We start from the raw sequence: 22,075 nt of genomic DNA on the forward strand, positions 1-22,075 counted from the left end.
CGTATACTTATTTTTTATTCTTTTGTCTACTGCTATTCGTACACTTTTTTCGGGGAATTTCTATCACGAGCAGGGGTGGCCGAGCTTGCGAATAATCTAAGAGTCCCTGGCGTCTCGAGAATTGCGATTCGCGACGATCGGAGGGAAGATAGGGAAGCATATTTGTCTCCTCCGAGGTATCGATGTTTATCGAGTAGGCGTTCGCTCGTTCTATCGTTTCTCCTATCGTCGGTTCTTTGTCTCCTACGGTGCATGCCTCCCCCTGAGTCGTCTCATTGAAATTACCCTGGCCATAGTCTAATTTTTACCTTTATCTTAAAAGAAAAACGAGATATTAGATCAAGTTTTACGTTACGCAAAATATCCGAGTAAGGGGAAAATTTCTAGTAAAATTTCCTCCCTTCCTGTTACACCTTCTATCATCCTTTCGATGAATTTAAAGTAATATTTCCAGGACTCCTTTCATACTCAATGTGGAAAGCATTCGCTGAAGAAATACCCGACTAAAATAACGAACACCGATATTGTTTCCAGACCGTACGTGCGTGTGTTCGTGAGAAATTTAAAGACGGGGAAACGCACATATGGAGAAACAAATGAAATATTCAAAGTACATTTAACCTGGGGGACAAGTTTCCCCTTAGACTTGGTTCGCAAAAGCCAATCTCACCGCATCACCATATTCCGCCGCAAAGTGACCATGAAAATTACGGAAGAACGAAATTGTTAGAAATTCTCTGCTTCGAACATCTTTCGGACCGCGCGTTACGATCCTTAGCTCGCCTATCGCCTATCATCTGCTTTACAATTATAGGACAATAAAACTGGAAAAATATGGTGGGGCCCGGGCTGCGAAAGCCGAACGTACGAGAATCGCACGAATCGCCAAGCTCTCTCGCGTTCGTTCCACCCCGATCTTCGGTATTCCAGCCATGTGCAGACGGCCGCTTGTAACTTACCCCCTGTTAACCACATCGCACCCCCTATCCTCTATCCCCTCTATAGACGGGCGGATAACGGGCGGAATTCTTATTGCCATCCGGCGGTCGGATCGCTATCGCAGCGACGAAATTTACCGGTCCCCCGTCGCGTTACCTTTCCGTGACTAAGCCTAAGTTCGGTGTGAACGCGCCCTCAGGATTGCTCTTATCGGTGGCGGTGCGCCGTCGCGGCGCTCGTTTTCCACCCCCTTCGGCTTATCTCGACCCTCTTTAACCGGCGATTCGTTCCCTTTCCCCGGCTACGAAACAATACCAGCCGGCCATCCACAGCTAAAAAGGTATCAAAGTTTTTAGCGACGGCAAGAACGACGCGAAGGCCTCGGCAATAGCGTGGCGAGGCACGAATACTGGGGAGGAGAGAAAGCAGAGGGGGGAAAAAATAGAAGGGTGGGGCCAGGGGATGGTGGTGAAAGGGAGGACGGAACGAAACGAGAAGGGTTGAGAAGATTCGGAAGAAGCGGGAGGTGAACTGAAAGAACCAACCCCTTGATAATGCAGGGTGCGCGCACCCTACAGAACTTTTGAAAGACCCGTTAGACGTTGCACGTACGCCGAACGATGGTCACGTGGTGCGTGGATGGTTAAATGTCACCCCCATCGGCAGTTCGAGAACTACTTCCCTCTCGAAACGAAGAGAAGGCGAGGCAAGGGAACCACGTTCTGCTGCTTCGGTTTTCTATTCTCCTTGTTGGTACCTGCAGGTCTATATTTGCTTTCTTTTCATTCCTTTTCTTTCTTCTTCTTCTTTTTTTTTTATTCCCTTTTCTTTTTCTTTTATGGGATAACGAGTCTGCGACGCCTCTTTCGCGTAGTCTGTTGGCCTGGTTCGCTTCCAACTTGCCATCGTTGTTCCATTTTAATAGGTTCTTTGGTGTAACACTGGCCTTACCAGGACGAACGATCGGTTTTAAAATTTAATTGAAAGTTGTACGTTCGTTGTTGTTTCTTTCGTTTGTACAACTTTACGCAAATTCTTCTATCAACAAAAATTGAGAAATCGATTAATCAGATAACATGGGAATTTACATGAAGAACGAAGGTGCAATTTTAAATTAAATTTTGAAACCGTTTGACCTGGTAAGGTTTCTTCTATTGCTTTCAAAAAAGCACTGTTCTCTCTGTGATTTTTGCAGTTCTTTATGTATCGTCTTTTACTTTCCTCTCCTCCATTTTTTCTTTTTTCTTTTTCAGTATGAGACAGTGAGTTCTGCTTCGAGTTTCCTGTTGTTTTACAGGTCCGCTGGTTCGGTATCCTTTTAGCTTGTTCTTTTTTAATGTTTTTAGCGCGCAGTGATCATTTTTAAAGTACTGTTCCCTCTGTGGTTCTTTCGGTTCTCTATGTTTGGTTTTTTTCCTTTCCGCTTTTTCACCCTTTTTTTATGGGGAAGTGAGTTCTGACACCTCTTTGGCGTGGTCCTCTGGTCAGGTTTACTTTGAGGTTTTTGTTGTTTCGTTTTATAGGTTCCTTCGTTTGCTGTTCCCTTTGCTTGCTTTTCTAGTGTTTTCAGCGTGTGATACACATTTGTAAGGGTTGTTTGGTTAAATACGAGACTATGGAAGGGATAAGTTCTACCTTCTTTTAGTCGATGGTTACGAGATTTGAGCGTTGGTTAATTAAGTTAAGGGAAACCTTTTCCCCTTCTTTATTTCTACCTTTCGATATACCTAACGATTATTCTTGGAAATTGATTGCGCAAGTATGAAATACAGCCGGGGGAAAAATCCAAAGGAAACAATGAACATTTAATCAGCTGCAGACTGGATCGAACAAATTCAAGCTGCAAATTCCCTACTCCAACTTGCAGCATCGTTCCATCCAAAGATTCCATTTAGCTTGCTCGTTTTCGATTTGACACTCCCTGGAAACTCCAGTCTTTTCTTATCTAAAAATTCAAATCCGTTTACCCTGTATCAAAAAATAAAAACCAAAATGCGCTTAAGACGCAGATCGAAGTAACGTCGTAACTCTTCGAGGTTGTCTCAAGGTGCCTATAAACCTTGAGGGCGGCATCGAGCAAAGGTGGAAAAGATCGAGACGTTGCCCATAGAGCAGAGAGAGCATTTTCCGACCGAATAGTCTCCACGTATCGTCCGATTCATTTCGTGCGCCGCGTGATCGAAGAATTTACGACGACTCCGATGTCGTAACTCGCAGCGGCGCGTGGGCGGTGAGCAGCGCGTTGAAATTAAAAGCGAACAATTGAGTTACCGAGAGCAACCAGATTCCTCGACGTGCTATTCCAATGCTATTTAACCGCGAATAAACCGCCACGCTTTTAGCTCTCCGCGATACTTGATTTTGCAAGTTTATTTGGATTACGTTCGTGCGTATGAAACGCGCGTCGTTAACGTTGAAAGTTCGAAAGCGATACAGACGCGAATATCGTACGTGTTTACAGCCCTTTGCGATTTCGCATCGCGAGATTGGAAGAGAAATTGCGATGGTCCGTAGAGCCGCTTAGCTTTGTTTCCTAATTTCCATTTTGTCTATCGATTGCCATATCGTTGTACCGCGTCATATCGTACAATTTAGATTTATCACGGTGATGGTTAAATCACGATCACGGTCGTGAACGAAGGTAGATCACGACCTTTCTTTTATCTCGACCGATTTATCTCGAACGCTTCCATATAGTTGGCGTAAAAATATCCGCGCGTTAATTTACAATTACGCCACGTTCTCTTCGTATAGCGGACATTCTTCTTCCCTCGATATCGAAGTCTCGAGGTGATTCAATTTTCTTCCCTTTATCCCACATCGGTATTTTAAAGAGCAAAGTAACGATTTTGAAATCTTCCTTCCAAAATATTCATTCAACGTTCCTTTAAATATTCATTGGATGTCGTCGATATAAAATGGGAAAAGGAAAACGAAGAACAGTTACGTTGTGTAGCGATCAGAAGCGATCGCGAGAAATCACGAACCCCTGCGAAAGATCGCCGTGATTGGCAATGGACGTGTGATCGATTCGCTCGTGATTCGCGTGTAACGGTTCACGTGTATCGTTGCATCGATATCGAAAATCAGATTTTTAGCTGTCGTTAACCTTTGACGTATTGTAGGATTTTTGTATTTATCGATAGATCTATTTAATTTAATGGATTAAACAGGAAACGATGGTTGTTTAACGTGAACTAAATACAGTTGTTTATTCGGCCATTCGCGGAGAAACGCGATCGCGAGAAAGCACGTCAACGGGAATCGGAAATTCCCGTTACGATTAGATAATCGACGCCACGAACTGATCGATCCCCTGATTTCAGTTACGATAATAGGGGTGGCTCAGTTGAGTTTACACTGAATCAACAAGTATAAATTAACGTTTATTCCAACAACTTTCTAAAGAAGATAATTACACTGGCGCGTATGTACAAGTTAAGTAAGTGATTGATTTAACCCTTAGAGTGCTATGGACGCATATATGCGTCTGGCGAAAGCCATCGGCGTGGACTAAGGACACATATATGCGTTTTCTGTAAGTGCCCGGCATGGATGCACACTAAGGATGCATATATGCGTTTGTCAATTTTTCCGAACACCTACGCAGAAGTAATACTGTTACGTTTGCGTGAGATAAATATAAATGCATTCCTTAGTAACGGCAGTAAACAAATGCCAATAATGCCTCGTTATAACAGTTGTCCACCTGTTTCGCGGACAGTCGCATCTGATTATCAAGAAGGAAATGTGTTGTTTGTGTGAAAAATAAGGGAACGCAGAAAATGCGATGTCGGATTATGTATCGATAATTGTTTTGGAATTTTTCACACACAACTGAATTATTAACTTGTGTTATATTTACTAAATTTAGTTTTCTAGTTTATTGTTTTCTAGTTCATTACCCAAATTCTAGTTTATTGTAAATTTCAATGTTACTATATTACTATAACTTATTACGATTTGCACTTTGAATAGTCAATCAACGGAGTTGAATCTAGCAAAAAAGTAAAAAAAAGTCCACAGCGGTCGTCAGCTGGCCATGCACTGTCCGTACGGACCACGTAGACCGCGAGTATTCAGTATTCTAAGTGTTTAAGTCTAGAAACCCGGTAATCACGTGTTGACTATCCTAACGATGAAGAATAAGTAAAGTCAAAGTGACGATGCCGTGTCGAAGAAAAGCTGGTTATGGGTGAGTCTAACGCAAGAGACTGTGGCGGCACTCGACGAGAAATACCTTCACTCTACACTAACTACCAATGAACACGGTGGCGCAGTGGTTACTGCCTTAACTGCGATGGTGGTGTAATGGTCAGCATAGTTGCCTTCCAAGCAGTTGATCCGGGTTCGATTCCCGGCCATCGCAGGTTTATTTTTTTTTTGTCCTGTTTTTGCGACCAGGTTTTCAGGACAGAAATGGAAAGAAAAAAAAACAATATCGTACATAAACACCGCCTTACAGCTTAAATTTAAGTTACAAATGTAATTAAAAAAAAAAAAAAAAATGTAATATTGCATGGCTATGTCGTACCTTCGCGTATCGGTACTTTTGTCCGAACCACCTCACAACCGGAATTCATCGTTTATAATGGAAAATACAAATATATAATACACAAAAACTGGTAAAAATAAACAAAAAGAAAGCAGTGGTTAGCGCCTTAGGTTACGAACGTTCGGGACCCGGGTTCGATTCCCGGTACTCCGATTTTTCTTCCACGCATCAAAAATAGAAGAATAATAGCAGTACCCCAGCAGCGACATCTACAGCCGGCAACTACAATTATCACGGACAACATATACCACCTCGGGACCATCGGATTTGTTGATGGCAATGTTAGTTAGGAAAGTAAAGGCAGAGTTAGACATTGCTTCTGATCGGATGAAAGAAGGTCGGTGGACTAGGAAGGATCTTAGCCGCCCTCGTTACTAGTGTAAAGTATCATACGTGAGAAAAATTAACTTTCCCGTAGTAAACAATAGGCTTTAGAAAAGATTGAGTAAAGAGACGTTTGTTCGGTCTGAAGGACCTTAGCTAGAAAATTCCTGAGATTTATGGTATGTTCTTAAGACTATTAATGGTACGCAGGAAGGATGCGCGGACATCTGGTTGCTATTTTGCCCGCGGTGTGTGTGACCTGATCTAGGTATAGTGTCGCCCGACGTAACAACAGTAATGTGCTATAACTAAGCGATTCTCCAATCTGAGAACAGTCTCAACGTCACTTTACCGGGTGTTCACCCGTCGATCATTCACCTACTTTTCCTATACCTTACGTAACAGCCTATCTCCTGTACGAAGTTGTTGGAAATATATGTCGGGTTGTCATATAATTTTCGCAACGTTGTTTATGGTTCGCCCGATATTTCTCAGGCCATTTGTCCACGATACTACGATAATCGCTGCGAAATTCGCCAATCGGCGAGACGTTTCTTTTCGCTCGAGTACTATTGGAGAAAAAAATCTGAATTTAACTAACTCGTGGCAAAGATCGCCGAAGGAAAGCGGAAAATGAAATTGCATTTTGTACGAAGGAAAGTGGGAAGAAACAGCTGGTAGAGTAGGCGTAGCGTTGAATAAACGCGGAAAGAACGGAGAGAAGAGAATATTTGACATGATTCTAAAGCGTGAAATTCAACAAAAGAAAGTCTCGCAGCCACTTTCCATTACTTGGGAACCGCTTTGTTCTTCTATTCCGCGACAGTCGATGGCGGGAGCGTCGCGTAACCTCTTGCTTGGCTAATGAAAATGACGTTTTCACGAGAAACGTTTGGATTAGCCGGATCTCTCGGACAAAAGTTGGTGACGCTTTAACGCTCTTATCGTTTCTACGTTGCCAGGTGCAAGAAGGCGGCCGTGCAGATTCGCATCTCGGATGCAAAGGGTTGCACCGACCTTTTCCAATTACAACCAGCCTCTGATCGTCGCGTCTGATCCAAAAAGATCGACGCGTTTGGAGAAAACGGGATACGTCGAATACGCGTTCAACTTGCGACGTTTGTTCCTTTTTTCTTTCTTTGTTGTTGCTTCCTGTGTCACGTGAAATAAAAGAAAGAAATCGAAGATGAAAATAAAAGAAGAGAGAATTTATTTACTAACACTTTGATTACACTAATGAATAGCAGTTTAGTTCCGAACTCCAGCCGTGACTTTCAAAGACTCTCGAGATTTCTTTCATTTATTTTACCTGACACCTGCACGAGGATGTGTCGATTAAACGTTTAGCTAAGAGACATCGCGACACTCCCTCACCGTTTCGCTCAAAATCCGATACAAAATCAAAGTGTTTCAGCTGAACCACGTCTCTTACGTATCTGCTTTCTTTGCGATTGCAGGAAAAAGCTTGTCGGGACAAAGTTGAACTACTCGAAGGATGTAGCTGTAATTGTAACAGTGGGAAGAATTTTTTCTCCGGTTTATCTTTTTAGGAGATTTCAAAGTTTAAGGAATCTTTTTGTGGACTTCTATATTTTTCTATTCATCAATTGACGCGTTTTCTTTTCATTCTCTGTACAAAGACATGAAGTATTCTGGTGTCTGAAAATGTTCAATTTGAAGGATATTTCGACATTAATTTTGTAAAACTCGACGTACGAAATACAAGGAAGGATGCACGCAAAGTGACATAATTGTGATTATGTTCTCGTTGACTTTCCTGCGCTACGTTCGATGAGATTAAAATCGAAATATCTTTTAAATTATATATTTTCCGACAAGAGTACCTTAACGCTTTCGCATAGAAAACGAGAAGTCACGTGCACCGGTGTAAAAAGGTCTGAGAATTCTATTTGGAAAAATACCGATGATCTCGAAATCTTAAAAAAAAGAAGAACCAACTGGAGAAAAGCGTTCCTTTTTTTTTTAACTTCATCCCGAGAAGCTTTTTCATACAATCGTAAATAAGGCAGATGTTCCAGGGTGATCTCATCTAACCGAGACATCCTGTATATATCTCGTATTGGCATACCTATACCGATATCCCGAAAACAAATACACAAAGTACGAAATTAGTAACTACGTGTTTCCTCGTATTTCATACGTCAGATTTTCCAGAGTAAAAGTTAAAGCATCCGCCGACCTAATGGTTTCTCGATGGCAACTAAATTTAATTTAATTCATTCGGTTGGCAACTGAGTGATTTTTGTCAATGCCACCTAATGACAAAATCCGCAATCACATAGTCGCCAAGCCAATAAATGGATCGATCATTATTTACAGACAATGCCAAGACGAATTAGAATATTTTAAGAATTATACGGTCGAATCTACCGTATGGGCTCTACGCGTTCATCCATGGAAAATATTTTCCGTGCAACGAGCCCTGCCATTTAGTAAAATTAAAGAATGAAACAGTCTTTTCGTTGCAACTGAGTTCTAATATTATAACAGCTCTGTGTGTTCGACGAGTATACTCGTCATCGCGTACTTTTTGCCACGCGTTTTCAAAGCCTTCAAAGAGGTCGAAACAGCTAACTGGTTAACTTGGACTGGAAAGTTCTTCCGTACGCGGCGCGTTCTTCGGATTCGACATCGACAGATTGTCGCTTATTCGGGTCGGCGCTGCGCTCTCTAGTCGCTTTCGAAACGTCGCAGAAACACGAAAACGTTGCAGTGTCATCCGAAATCCGAAACGCGAGAGAAAGTCGTAGGAAATGCGGGGAAATATTTCGGATATTAATTCGTTACGCGTACGTCGTATATGAATAGAAGAAAATTGAGAAAGAGATTCAAACGGAATTCTCCGTTGTAGAAACTCTGTTTTATTTAAAGAAAAAGGAGCTCGCGCTGCTCTCGTTGATCGCCAACGGGGCCAGTTTCGACTATTGCAAATTCTTCGCAAAATACGATCAGCGTCGAGCAAATGTCGAACATACTCGAGCAATAAGGCGACGTTTAATGCTGTTTAATTACGATCGACATAAAATGACGAAGAAGAAAAAAGGAGAAAATGAATGGAAGGTCCGGAACGTGGCGAAAGACATTGCCGAGGGACGCAGGCAGCGTTCGCGAAGACCAACCATAAGGATCCTCTTTTATTTAACGAGACGACGTCCTCGAACTCGTATTTCCTTGCGAAATTCCTTTTTCCTCCGCTCCGCCTTTGGTCCGTCGAGCGTGCGCTGTCTCTGTTTAACGCGTAGACTGCCGCGTTGACGGTCATCGATGACGTTGCTAAATACTTTGAAACGACTAAAATTCTGCAAGTTCTGTACTTCGCACTGTATTTCGATGTATCGCAGAGCGAATGAATTTCTAACTTTTTATTGGAAAGGCGATATCTAAAAGAATTCTAAATAATATCGCGTATATAACAAGAGAAAATTGTACGGTATACAACACACAGTTACGTAGAAATCGTAATGGTATTAGTTGAAATTCTGTGAAATACCGCGTTTGAAATATAAAGTGAAAAATGTATCCGGCCGGAAACCTTTGCACGTCACCTGAATAAAATTCGCGTGGCGATGAACGCGTTAATGCAATTTGCCAGCGACTTTATCTGCTTGGACAGTTGTTCGGCCAGGAGGACGCCGGTTCCCACGAGGGAAAACGTCTCAACGACTGCCCTCACAGGCAATAAATTGACGCTGCTCGAATCAACTTTTGAATTACGCCTCCGGAGAGGGCGAAAGAGGGAGAGACAGAGAGAGAGAGAGAGAGAGAGCTCGTTACAGGGGATGACGAAAATCCTGTTAGTGGCGTTGCAACGCGTAATGAACTTGTCCATGGCGAAAAAGAACGATGTTTGCCACGTGGACGGAAATCGTCGCCTTTCGTATTCGATTTACGCGTTTCAGGGAAACGGTCTCGCGGCTGGTAATTAAAAATCTCGTGATTCAATGGACGCAGGAACGTTGAAGTCTTCGATCGAGATGGCAAATGATCAGGTTAAAGAGCTAATGGAGATGATCAACCGGAGCAGTTAGAGCAATTGAATAGGATTGATAGTTGTATAAATATCTACATTAGGTTGCTGCAGATGGAACGTTGACGTTTGATAGACGTCCGGTAGAGTTTGATATTCGATGCAACAACATGGTCTTTTAGGTTTGCTCGGGGTATTAAAAAAGGTATTAGGACAACGAAGACCGATTAGTTTAAAGGACATTTTGGCACAGAATTTCCTAGAATTCGTCGTACTTAAGACGAAGAAAACACGAATGTAAGAGTACAGCGAGTCTTTCCTCGTTTCTCGTACGATATTCTACGATATTGAAATATCTTTCAAATTGATCACTTTTCGATCATGTTATAGCAATATTGTTTTACATGGAACGACGAGAGGATCTGATGTATGGGGAAAAAGTTCACGTCGAACTACGTATTCGCGCTTCTTTCCTCTTTCTCTTTTCCCCATATTTATCGTTCAGGCGGAAAATATCCGTTTTATTTCATTTCAACATTTCAACATTTCTTTTCAACGTTTCAACATCTTATTTCAACATTTCAACATTACATTTCAATATTTCAACATTTCAACATTCAGCATTCCAACTGCTGACCAACCTCTCGCGGCTACCGTGTTTGCGCGAAACCGCGAGAGACTCCATAGAATTACGCGAAATTTCTATTACATGGAATTGATCTCGGACGAATCATCGATGACCGAGACGAGCCAAATTTCCAATTTCCATCGTGAACTTTCCTCGTGAACAACCTCCGCCGTCGAAACTTGAAACCTCGAAAAATGATAGCCAATAAAAAAAGGACAATCTCCGAAGAAGCACCTGCTGTATCCTCGTGGCATCGATCGATGGAAAAATGAGTCTGCGAATGGAGAAAGAGACGACACGGACGATCGGAATCGCGCATCTCACCGGCGAATACATTATCGATACCACAGATATATGGGCCGATTTCGTATCGGCCGTTGCTCCAGCGATCCGATAAGTTTCGCAGTTGAATCTGCGAAGTTAAGCGGATTGGCAGAGCCAGGAAAGGATTGGCCGCCACACGCCCCTAACTTTCGGGCCCGTCGAGCTCAATCTGTAATCCGATATCGATTGAATTCCCCTTCGATTTTTTCCTCTCCCTCTTTCTCCCTCTCTGCTTCCTCTTTTTCCACCCTCTTCTCCCCCACCTCTTTCGCGTCACCTCGATTTTTTCCTATTTTTCTCCTTTCCTTCTCCCTCTCTCTCTCTCTCTCTTTGTCCTGTCATTCTTTTTTCTTTCGTTCTCCCTTCTTTTTCCCCGCTTTTTTCCGTTTTTTTTTCGCTGGTTCGACAGCGCGGTTGAACGACCCCCAGCCGACTGTGTCGCGCGCGGCGTCGAACGTCGAACGCGGAACGAATCTCGTTCCGTCTCGTTGCGACAGCTGTTTCCTTGCCTCGAAATCGAATCGATCCAACCTGGATATATCCGCGCACGAGGGTGAATTAATTGATACCGGGACAGGAAAGCGTGAATCGACTAAACGGCCACGCCGCTGGCCCGGCGATTTTAGCGACAGAGGCTGTTTAATGCGATTAATAGCAGAGGCGGGCCTCCCGATCGACACCGCGGAACGACGGATTTTTCTCGACGCTTTTGCGTAGAATAATACACTTCCGTTAAAATCTTTCGGCATATCTTTTATTTTTATCGCAACTTTGCCACTTGGTGTTCGTTCGTAAACATCGACTTTTTCCGCCAGAATAGCACAACGCTCGCATTTAGCGAGAAGTTTTAGAACGTTTATTTTATTACGAATATTAAGTTACGCGCGCCTTTTTCAACTTTTTCGATGGCACGACGCTCTCCAACGCACAATTTTCAGCATATTTGTTATTTTCAACGGAGCTACAATATTTGGTATCAGTCACGATAATAATAATAATATCTTCAAATATGTACAAAAACACCTGTCTGGCATTCGACTTCGACTAAATCACAAATAATAAGAAAAGTGCAGACCACAAGCTTGCAATTAGCCAGAGCTAATGAAATACAATGTAAAAATGGCACTTATAATGTCTTCAGATACTTACGAAAAGACATGTCCAGCTTTCGACCTCGACTAAATCACAAATAATAAGAAAAGTGCAGACCACAAGGTTACAATTAGCCAGAGCTAATAAAATACAATGTAAAAATGGCACTTATAATGTCTTCAGATACTTACGAAAAGACATGTCCAACTTTCGACCTCGACTAAATCACAGATAATAAGAAAAGTGCAGACCACAAGCTTGCAATTAGCCAAAAGCGTATGAAATTCTATCTGAAGATGGCACTTAATGGATCCGCAACATCGTTGAACGAATTTTGCAACGAAATTGATCGGCAGCATAAAATCGGCGTTTAAAGAAACCTACATCCCGTTGCAAAACACGAAGAAAGATTTTCGTTCGCCCCCGTTGAAAATGCGACGCGAATCAGCGCATATTAAATCGACGTCTGTGGCGAACGGTCGTATCGTCGCTTTTTTGAGTTGCAATTAAGCGGTTGCGAGTCGGCGAACGTCGCCGGCAAGCGAGACGATCGTAAAGAAACGGGAAATATTAATTAAAGACTCGTCAACCTTTTGCTTTCCTTTTGTTTCATAAATTCTGGCAATTTTGCCGCCACCAGGTTTATAAAACGGCTCACCTTGAGACGTTGCGTAATCCTTTGGGCGCATTCTCAACGAGGCAAAGGCGCGTCTCGCTGGACAAACGAATTTATCCAGGCCTCGATTATTATGCAATTCGCTCGGATGCGTTTAAATAATGGCGGTTGTGTACCTTTTAGAAAGCGTCTCCGTGGCCATTTATGCAACGACGAGCAGAACGTGTCGTCAGCTGCTCGTATTCGTCGGTTTTACGAGCAACGTCGTGCACAGTCGCGTTTTCGCATCTCGTTGAAAGTGAAATCTTAATTCCATCGAGCCGCGTTTTTCTCTGCCAAATAACCAGACTTTCGTTGAAAGGATTCTGCCGTTCCCCACGCAGATTGATGTCTGCCAAAACTGCGATTGTTTCTTAATCGTCGTGACGTTCGTATAAATAGGAAGCTTTGTTCGATTGATTTATTCAAGCGATTTGTTGTTTTCGCGGTTGTAAGATTAATTTCATGCGATGCTCTTTTATCGAATAAACGAGTATACTACGTATCTGTATCGATTAGTATTGCGTTAAGATAATATTTATCGTTAAGACAAATACTCCGAAGAAGAGATAAATGTTCCAAGGTTGGTTTATTATTAATCACCGAGTAACAATTATCGATAATTATCGACAACAACTGCACGATTCTCCTATAACTTGGTAGACGGACGATTCGCATCAATAACATTGACGGAAGATTAATGTTTCACGCTCGAACTATGTCTCTGATTGATGACGTTTATCTGTAACGTTTATGGATTCAATGATCCCTCCTTCGTGTCTGATAATCGAATTACACGCGTATCGTAATCGATACGACTGCCCTGTCGTTGCTCCGTTTCCATCGGATCTGCGCGAAATTTATATTTTTCCTATACAGATCAAAGAGAAATAGAATGTTCACGATTTTCATGTAATTTTCCGTTTTTTTATTTTATACGTAGGAATAAGTTTTCTATGATACTTAAACTGTTAAGCTGTTCGTACGTTCGAAGACCACGACATATCCTGAAAATATTTCCAACATCTTGACTAATAGAATTTATCGATAATGAAACGTTGTTCGATGAATTTTATATAAAATAAACATGTTCTCTCTGTGGAAATATCTTTAGATATTCCAGAGATATTGGACAGATATCTCGAACAGATATCATCGATCGTGTACCTACAACGTACAGTCGATCCACGAAAATTCATTGATTGTACGTGTAAACTTGTCACCAAATTATTTCACTCGATCGAAGAATACTTTTAATTGTTTCAAGTTTCATATTTTACCCATCGTTGCGAGTGAAGCTGAATTCTAAACTTTAAGAAAATTTCAAGAACGAAGAAACGATAGTTGGTGCAAACTCGAAAGCGGAGGACTAGGAAAAATAAATAAATAAAATAATAATAAGTTAATAATAATAATAAGTTTCATATTTTACGCATCGTTGCGAGTGGAGCTAAATTCTAAACTTTAAGAAGATTTCAAAAATGAAGAAACAATAATTGGTGCAAACTCGAAAGCGGAAGACTAGGAAAAATAAATAAATAAAATAATAATAAGTTTCATATTTTGCGGATTGTTGCGAGTGGAGCTAAATTCTAGACTTTAAGAAGATTTCAAGAACCAAGAAACGATAGTTGGTGCAAATTCGAAAGCGGAAGATTAAGAAAAATAAATAAATAAAATAATAGCCATAAGTTAATAATAATAATTAGTTTCATATTTTGCGGATCGTTGCGAGTGAAGCTAAATTCTAAACTTTAAGAAGATTTCAAGAATGAAGAAACAATAATTGGTGCAAACTCGAAAGCGGAGGACTAGGAAAAATAAATAAATAAAATAATAATAAGTTAATAATAATAATAAGTTTCATATTTTGCGGATCGTTGCGAGTGAAGCTAAATTCTAAACTTTAAGAAGATTTCAAGAACGAAGAAACGATAGTTGGTGCAAACTCGAAGGCGGAGGACTAGAAAATTAAATAAATAAAATAATAACATATATTTACGAGCATAATACGCGAAAGATTGATCTTCCTGTGACGTTACTACGTCTTTCTACCGTCTGCAACGTACCGCAACGTTTCACGACAACTTTGAAAAACGTATCCGTATCACGAACAGTTCCATCTGCCGACACCATAGCAACATAAATAAGCTGACACGGTTACGAGGTGTTCTTTGTTCCCTTTCCTGAAAGCTTTCCGTCGTCTTCCATACACCTGTCCGTGCAACGCGTCCCATGAAAGAAGGCGAGAAAGGCAGCTCTCGAAAAATCTGTAATTTCTCGCTCACGAGGGACAGCTGACACTTGAACGAGGAGGAAAAAGGGCCATCGTTCCCGGCCACCGATAACTTTTCCGTGTCAGTTTCGTGTTTCCGGTTCGCCACGCAACGAATAACACGCGCGCCACGACTCCTTCTCTGTATATTTCCGGCTTTCCCGGCTCGCACCTTACGTCTGATACGTCTACGATCTACGAAAGAAAGAATCGTCATCTTATCAGATTATTATCGGCGGAATTTCGTTTTATTATCTCGTATCGCGTTATTTTTAGGTAGTTGAAAAGTCGTTGATTTACGACGATGTTGGGGAAATTAAAAGGCGATCGATAATTAGATAATTCTCGATTTTTCTAATTGTTTTTTTCAAAGTTTTAACAAGCGTTTACCGAGCAGAAGATCTATGGAAATATTTTGTCCTGTTTACCCAAATATTTTCGGAACTTGGCGAAACGTTAAATTTATCGGATTCTGATAAGATGTTTTCCCTGTATCGTCCATCGAAGATTCATCGACAGATTCGATTAATTTTGTGGCTGGTATTTCCTGTCGAAATTTTCACGAACGTCCAAGGAGATTGTAAGACGGATACTCAAATACTCCGTGAAATTTCGTTTAACGAATTTCTTCTTCGATGAATTTCTCTTAAATCGTAATACGTAATATCTGCAGCAGGAATTTTTCTCCAGTGTAGAGAACATATTCTTTGACATATTTCCGAACGCGAGATAGCCACGTAAGCGAAACCTGATTTTAAATAAAACGATGAACAAGATAAAAGAACAATTTTCCCTGTGTGTGATCTTTATCAAGTTGCACGATACAAGGAACAAATTTACTCCGCTAAAACTTAGATTGTTAAAAATGATCACATTTGCTAAACTTCTCCTCGTCCGAAATCCCATTTCTAAGATCCGAATGAAACGATTAAATGGTCGGTGTAGAAGCTTCTTTTCATTCAGTTTTCAACATGGTTTTCTTTTCTTCGCGGTCTAATGCGGCATGCGTGGAAAGAAATTTCTCTAGAAAACGAGATCTTCCGCTCGGCCCGGATAAAAACGAGTTCGCGGGTCGGTTGGATACAAAAAAAAAAAAAAGAAACGAGGACTCGCATTAGGAAGTCGAACGTGGAGCAACTGTCGAGATCTCTCGGGAACGATGATATTTATTCGAGAGCGTTCGCGGCCTCGAATTTCGCGTTACCCTAGATGGTAATTAACTTAACCTGGAATTCAATTAGGGGCAAAAGGGGAAAGAAAAACGAGGAAAAGATAAGGAAGGAACGATTCGCGTTTCCGTGGCGAACGATGAAAATGTATCGACCGTAACGCGATGAAAAGCTCTCGACACAATTTACTTTTAATAATGGATATCTAAAAATAATAGCCCAACGACCCTTCCGAAGCTTTTATGGAAATGCACCGCAATTTTATTTGGTTATTAGGTTAGCCGTAGATCGCCGTTTCCTAAACTTTCTCCATTGGCGACCGTATTTCGTGGCTTCGGAAAATTTTACGCGATCTCAGTTACAAACGTAAAGAGGAACGTAAAATAAATATACAAATAAAATATCAATCGATAATAAACCAAAGAAGAATCGTTTTTTGAAGAATTCTTGGTTCTATTTGCAACTTTATCGCTTTTTACCGCTTATTAGGATAAAACTAAATTTAGTTTTCTTCTTGCTCTTCTTCCGTTATGTTGCACGTCCAGTTAACGACGCGATCGTTAGCCACGGTTTTGCTTATATCTAGATGTCGTCCCACGTGCCCATCGATTAGATAAGTTTCAGAAGGTTCTCTTAGCTTGCTATTCCAATCGAGTACTTTCTCCAGTTGCCCGGGAATTTTAAATCTGTTGCGTGATTCGTCCGACTTTCTGCGTTTTATAGTTACGCGATCGTCGCAACACGTGGTCCACGAAACGAAGCAAGTGTAACATTAAACCAAATCTCAATCCACGACAGAGACTAGGCCACACACCGAGGGCATCCAGATGCCTACGTATCCTTACTGCGTATCCTCAATAGTCTTAAGGACTCACCAATAAATCTTGTCATTTTCATAGTTAAGGTCCTTCAGACCAAAACCAAGCATCTTCCAGTGTTCTTTACATTTGTTTACTACGGAAGATACGGACAGTTAGTTTTCTCACGTTCGATATTTTCCGTCAGCAACTTTCTCTCAAGGGCGGCTGAGACTCTTCCTAGTCCACCAGGGTTCTTGTACTCCAATCAAAAGCAATGCCTATCGTTCTCGCTTTCCTAAACAAAACTGTCCTTAACGAATCAGCTCATCTCGTGGCCTCAGACACCCACCCCTAGCTTTCCTTCGCCACAACATCGTCAGTAAAACGCAGTCAGTCTCTATCTTCAGAATAATCAACACCTTTTACCCAGTTTCTACCCTTAGACCGATCGCGTACTTAGCGTATCAGTGTAACTGGGTTTTACATAAAGTTGTTGGCGTGAGTTGTGATTTATGTGTGTTAATTCAGTGTGTATTCCATTGTGATTGCTGAATTCATAATAAAGTTTAATAAAGGCAAAATTGATAGTTGTGCCACGACCCAGCTATTTTATTTTATCACCCAACCTTCAACTTTACGCGACACAAGTTTCGTTCCACGCGCTCTTTCCAATAACGTATACTTGAGCTACAAGATATCTGCGTGGATCGATTAGAACGAGACACCCTGTACGTATAAAAATTTCTTACGACAACTGTTGAAATACCTTCGCGAAACCGCCGTATCATATAACACGGAAACGCCAGTGAATTTGGAAAATAAACTTATCCACCCTACGACAAAGGAGACCGCCGATATCGTCGCATAAAGAACGAAATCAGACCCAAGGGTCGACGAGTACGCATATACCGAAGAAGAATACAGAGAAACAGAGAAAGCAGAGTCGGCTCGTCGAGATGTTTGTTCAATGGTTCGATCGTACACCGTCGGCTGGAGGTCTTAATTTACCGTGAGGGAAATCCCCTGATCCCAGGACGTTGGCAACACTGCGTCCCACCGTTATCTTCCTATCCTGTATTTTTCTTAGCCGCACGCGAAAACGACATCTCGCCCGCTTCCTCTCCATTTCCCGGCGAAACGATGCGAAACACACTCCTTTTCCCCGATCTACACCGACGACGACGACGACGACGACTGTTAGCCGCCGGTTGGGCTCGGGAATTTATTCCTCGGCTGCTAGCAGAACAAAGAAGATGGTGGAGCGAGCCAGACCAAAAGACGCCATCTTTCGATACGATGGCGTGACACTCGTAAATCTGGCTTATCGTCGAGATCCGAAAGATTGCTGAGCTTAGGTAATACTAAGTATGGTTTATTACTAGGGAGCTAAGCTTTCTGCGTAATTGTACGTTGGACGCGTTAAAGGAAAATACCAGGTGGATGATTGATCACCGGTTGTCGAGAAGAGTTTTTCGTCCTTTGGAAATTGAGGTTAAGGTAGTTCTCAGCTAACTGTGTTAGTCGAGTTGGAAATTAGTTGATGGAAGATGAACAAATAAAAGTGATATGATACTATGGAAATAATAATGGTAATTGTTAACGTCATTTATATTTATTGCTAAAGGTTAAACGTCGATATAAATAATCGCAATAGAAAAGTAGGATGTTACGTCGACCAGCGTAGTCGACGATAAAACGTTTAATAACCAAAGCAAATAATTTGCAGGAACAAGAAGAGGAAATTCGAACATTGAAATTGTATTTATCGAAGGAAAGAGAAAGTTATATCGCTGACATTCGAGTACATATTCCGGTGTTAACGCCTTGCGACCAAGCTGCAGCCTAAAACTCGTGGCGCTGTATACGTCACTCTGTAAATCAGCCTTTCCAACTATGCCAAACCAACAGCAGCGATCGTAAAACTCAATGCCTACGAGCCGATAGTTTACCGATAGTTTAGCCGCCGAACAAGGTCTCCCATACCATAGCAACGCCAACATTTCCAAAAACTCGTCCAATCACACCGCATCGGTCGTACATAAATATTCTGTTAACTCGATTAGGATCGGACATAGCTTCGAGCTTCAGGATTATTTGATCATTTCCATTGACTCGTTTATCTCGTTTTAATCTGTCGGTCAACGAAGATGAAGCAACCAACATAATACGTAGTCTCTTTGCGCACGGACTCGATGTGTTTTTACGTTCGAGAATGAATCATATCGTATCGGAATTTTCACGGATTAGAACGACAGAAATCGATTTGCCTCTATCGATCTCTTCGAAAGTAATTTCGACAACGAAATTAAATTCCTCGACGATGAAACTTTTTAACCAGTTGCGACCTCTTCGAAAAGCGTGTCAACTGAAATGCGTCGCAGAGAGTAAGCGATGATTAATTTTATTACCGAAAAGTTACTCGTCGTGACGCGGAATATCGTCATTTCTTCGTGACGAGTATACTCGTCGACAACAGCAGCTGGTTAATTAAGGGACGATCCAGTTAACGAGCTCACTTTTTCCCATTTATCAACCGGATATCCAATGACATAGTGCGTTGTAACATAAATCGTACAATTTGCAACGAAACTCAACCAAGCGAAAATAATCCAAACGCAAAAGCAATAGTCAAGCGTGTTATTCGGTTTTCCTGTTTAAACGCATTGTCCTCTCGACGAAGATCAGGCAATTAATTAACGCGATGACGTTGATACGCGAGCCAACAAACATTTCTCAGCCATGTTTCTTCGTTAAGGAAGTAGCGAGGGAAAAAGTTTCGGGGCAACGTCGTCGGGATTATGGGGCGTCGCGGCGCGAGGATCACCGTGTACCCTGTTGTACTTCGGTGTTTTACAGCCACGCAAGAAACCAATGGCGGTGCCTTGCCTCGAAAGACGAAACAAGAAGAAAGCCGTGTTGGCCTTGCGGAGTCTGCAAACGTGTCGAACAAAGCCTCGCAAAGCCAACCTGGCTCCGGTCAATGGAGATTTATCTCTGTTCTAGTCTGATTTCTGCAGGTTTCTGACCTCTTAAAGGCATACGAGTACGAACGATTCTTATGAATTCTTTTTAGACTAATCGCTGCTTATTAGGAATTAGATCTTTCCGCGATGTAAATATCGGGTTGGCAACTAAATGATTGCGGATTTTGTCATTAGATGGTAATGACAAAATAGATTGGTGTTCGGGTTTTGTTTTATTTCGGTTCTTCTTATCGTTTATTATTAATATTAATATTTAAATAAAATTTGATATTTTCATTCAATTAATTTAATTTTTATTTTAAATTTCTAAAATTAAAATTAAATTAGTATAAATTAATATTCATAATATTTAATTAAAATATTATTACAAATTATACAATTATAAATTAAACCTAATGACAAAACCCGTAATCACTTTTGATTTTTGCCAAACCCATTTTTTTACAGTTGGATAGTCTGTTTGAGAAAAATGTGAAAAATTGGAGTCATAGCGTTTAGTAGAAAAATTTATTCTTTTCGGTAAATACATTGAGCTTACGTTGTTTGGCGAAATGTTAGAAATAAACGATCACAAACTTGAGGTTCGATCGATTGAGGGAGAAATTCGTAACGAAGTGAACGAGCTCCAAAATTGACTAATCGATTGAGCGATATTGTGATGATAATGACAACAAACGATAAGAAGAATTGAAATGATACGAATATTACATTGAAACACGCCTTTCAGAACTATATTTGCGCCTGGAAAAGCTCCAGTCTCGCGTAACTCATTTTCTTTGTTGTTGCACGAGAATCGCTAAATTTTCTTAGAACGATTAAAATAAGATAAATCCTATGAGCTAAAAATTCTGAGAGAAGCCGGAGCTTTGTTAATTTGCAAGTTTGTTGACTTGTTGCTCGTTTGTATGCGACGAGAAGCGACAGATTTAAACCGAGTTGCCAATAGTTTCCGCGTTGAATCAAAGACTAAAAAATCTGAGAAGCATAAAACTCGAAAAGACTAAAAAACGTGGAGTAAAAAGTCTCTTGGACGAGTCTACGGGTGGTCCGTAAGTACGCTATTGGTGCACAGCTGATCGCCCTCCCGCGTCCAGAAACCGTTTCAACGAGGCAAAGATCTTGGCGGGAGCAGCGTTTCGTAAGTCCCTGGAGAATCCAATAGAAGAAAATGGAATATAATGGTTGTGCAGAAATTACGAAATTAAACTCCGAGCATACGTGGATCTTTTTAAAACACCATGTATTTAGTTGAAACAATTTTCACACAACTTTGTACGTACTCCCTAACAATTACGTAATTTTCTCATTATTTATTTTTGTTAGAAGAATCGTTAGTTTCAGAAGAAACAAAATTATTTAACAAGTCCCTTTTGAAACAGTTCGTTCGTTAAAAACTCCATCCATGCCTTGTCGTATTGCGTTTGTTTATTGCAACCTGGTGAAATATTGGATATAATTGAATCTACTTTTACGTATATTTAATAAACATTAAATAAAACTAAAACTAAACCTACAGGTAACTGCAACACCATAAAAATAGATCGGCTCTTCGAACATTCTCCTCCCTATCTCTAAGCACTTTATCACTCTATAAACATTCTCCCTATTACGCTTCATTCATCCACTCACTTATTCCTCCATTCCGCCACTCGTTATCTATTTATTCTTTTTTTTCTTTTCTTTCTTGCTCCCGCTTCATTTCCCAATAATTGCGTTTTTCTTCGCTTGACTTCTGTTTCTACTGCCCTCTGTTCAAAGATCCAAAGACAACAAGCAGAAAACCAACGAATGAAAGAAGAAAGAAAGAAGAACGGGCTAAATAATTTGTTTCACGTCCAAATAGATCGAAACACACGAGTTGCTCAGCCTTGTCTTCCGCTTCTTCTGCTGCTGCCCGTTTGTCCGTCACGAAATCCTATTAGAAACGAGACGAAAGGAATCAGCCGGTTAAAGGGGAACGTACGAGAGCAAATGCTCAACCATCGAGCGACAAATAATTTTTTGAACGCCCGAATAAATTAAAGTACCCTGGTACCGTCCTGCAAGTGTTAAGTTGTCGTTGCCAACAGCAGAGAAGAGAGGTGAAAAAGGCCGTTAAGTGTTTTTCAGAGCGTTTGCGTCGTCAACAACCCTCGCTCCTTTCTCCGTACGCTTTTCCACTGCTCGCTTCTTGTTCCAGCGTACTTTCGCTCGAAAAATTGGCCCATTCCCTGCCTAAGTCGATTCGTTAAGGAAGCAAAGTGGTAATTTGGAGGATGTATCTTCGGTAAGATTGATCGTACGATGAAGAATAGACAGGATTGTTATTGGATAGCGACGCAGTTCCAGGTTGACAGTGAATA

The 22,075-nt window shown here is 41.2% G+C and overlaps 1 protein-coding gene and 1 non-coding gene across 7 annotated transcripts in view; both read left to right on the forward strand.

The window, feature by feature from the left end:
- Positions 1–22,075, forward strand: part of LOC126921230 (ankyrin repeat domain-containing protein 50-like) — a 222,538-nt gene that overhangs the window by 94,163 nt on the left and 106,300 nt on the right. The gene's annotated exons all lie outside the window — the stretch shown is intronic.
- Trnag-ucc (transfer RNA glycine (anticodon UCC)) lies at positions 5,237–5,308 on the forward strand. Its single transcript has one exon. It is a non-coding gene; the product is annotated as a tRNA-Gly (tRNA).

Source organism: Bombus affinis, chromosome 10 (genome assembly GCF_024516045.1).
Source record: "Bombus affinis isolate iyBomAffi1 chromosome 10, iyBomAffi1.2, whole genome shotgun sequence".
Classification (NCBI taxonomy): domain Eukaryota; kingdom Metazoa; phylum Arthropoda; class Insecta; order Hymenoptera; family Apidae; genus Bombus; species Bombus affinis.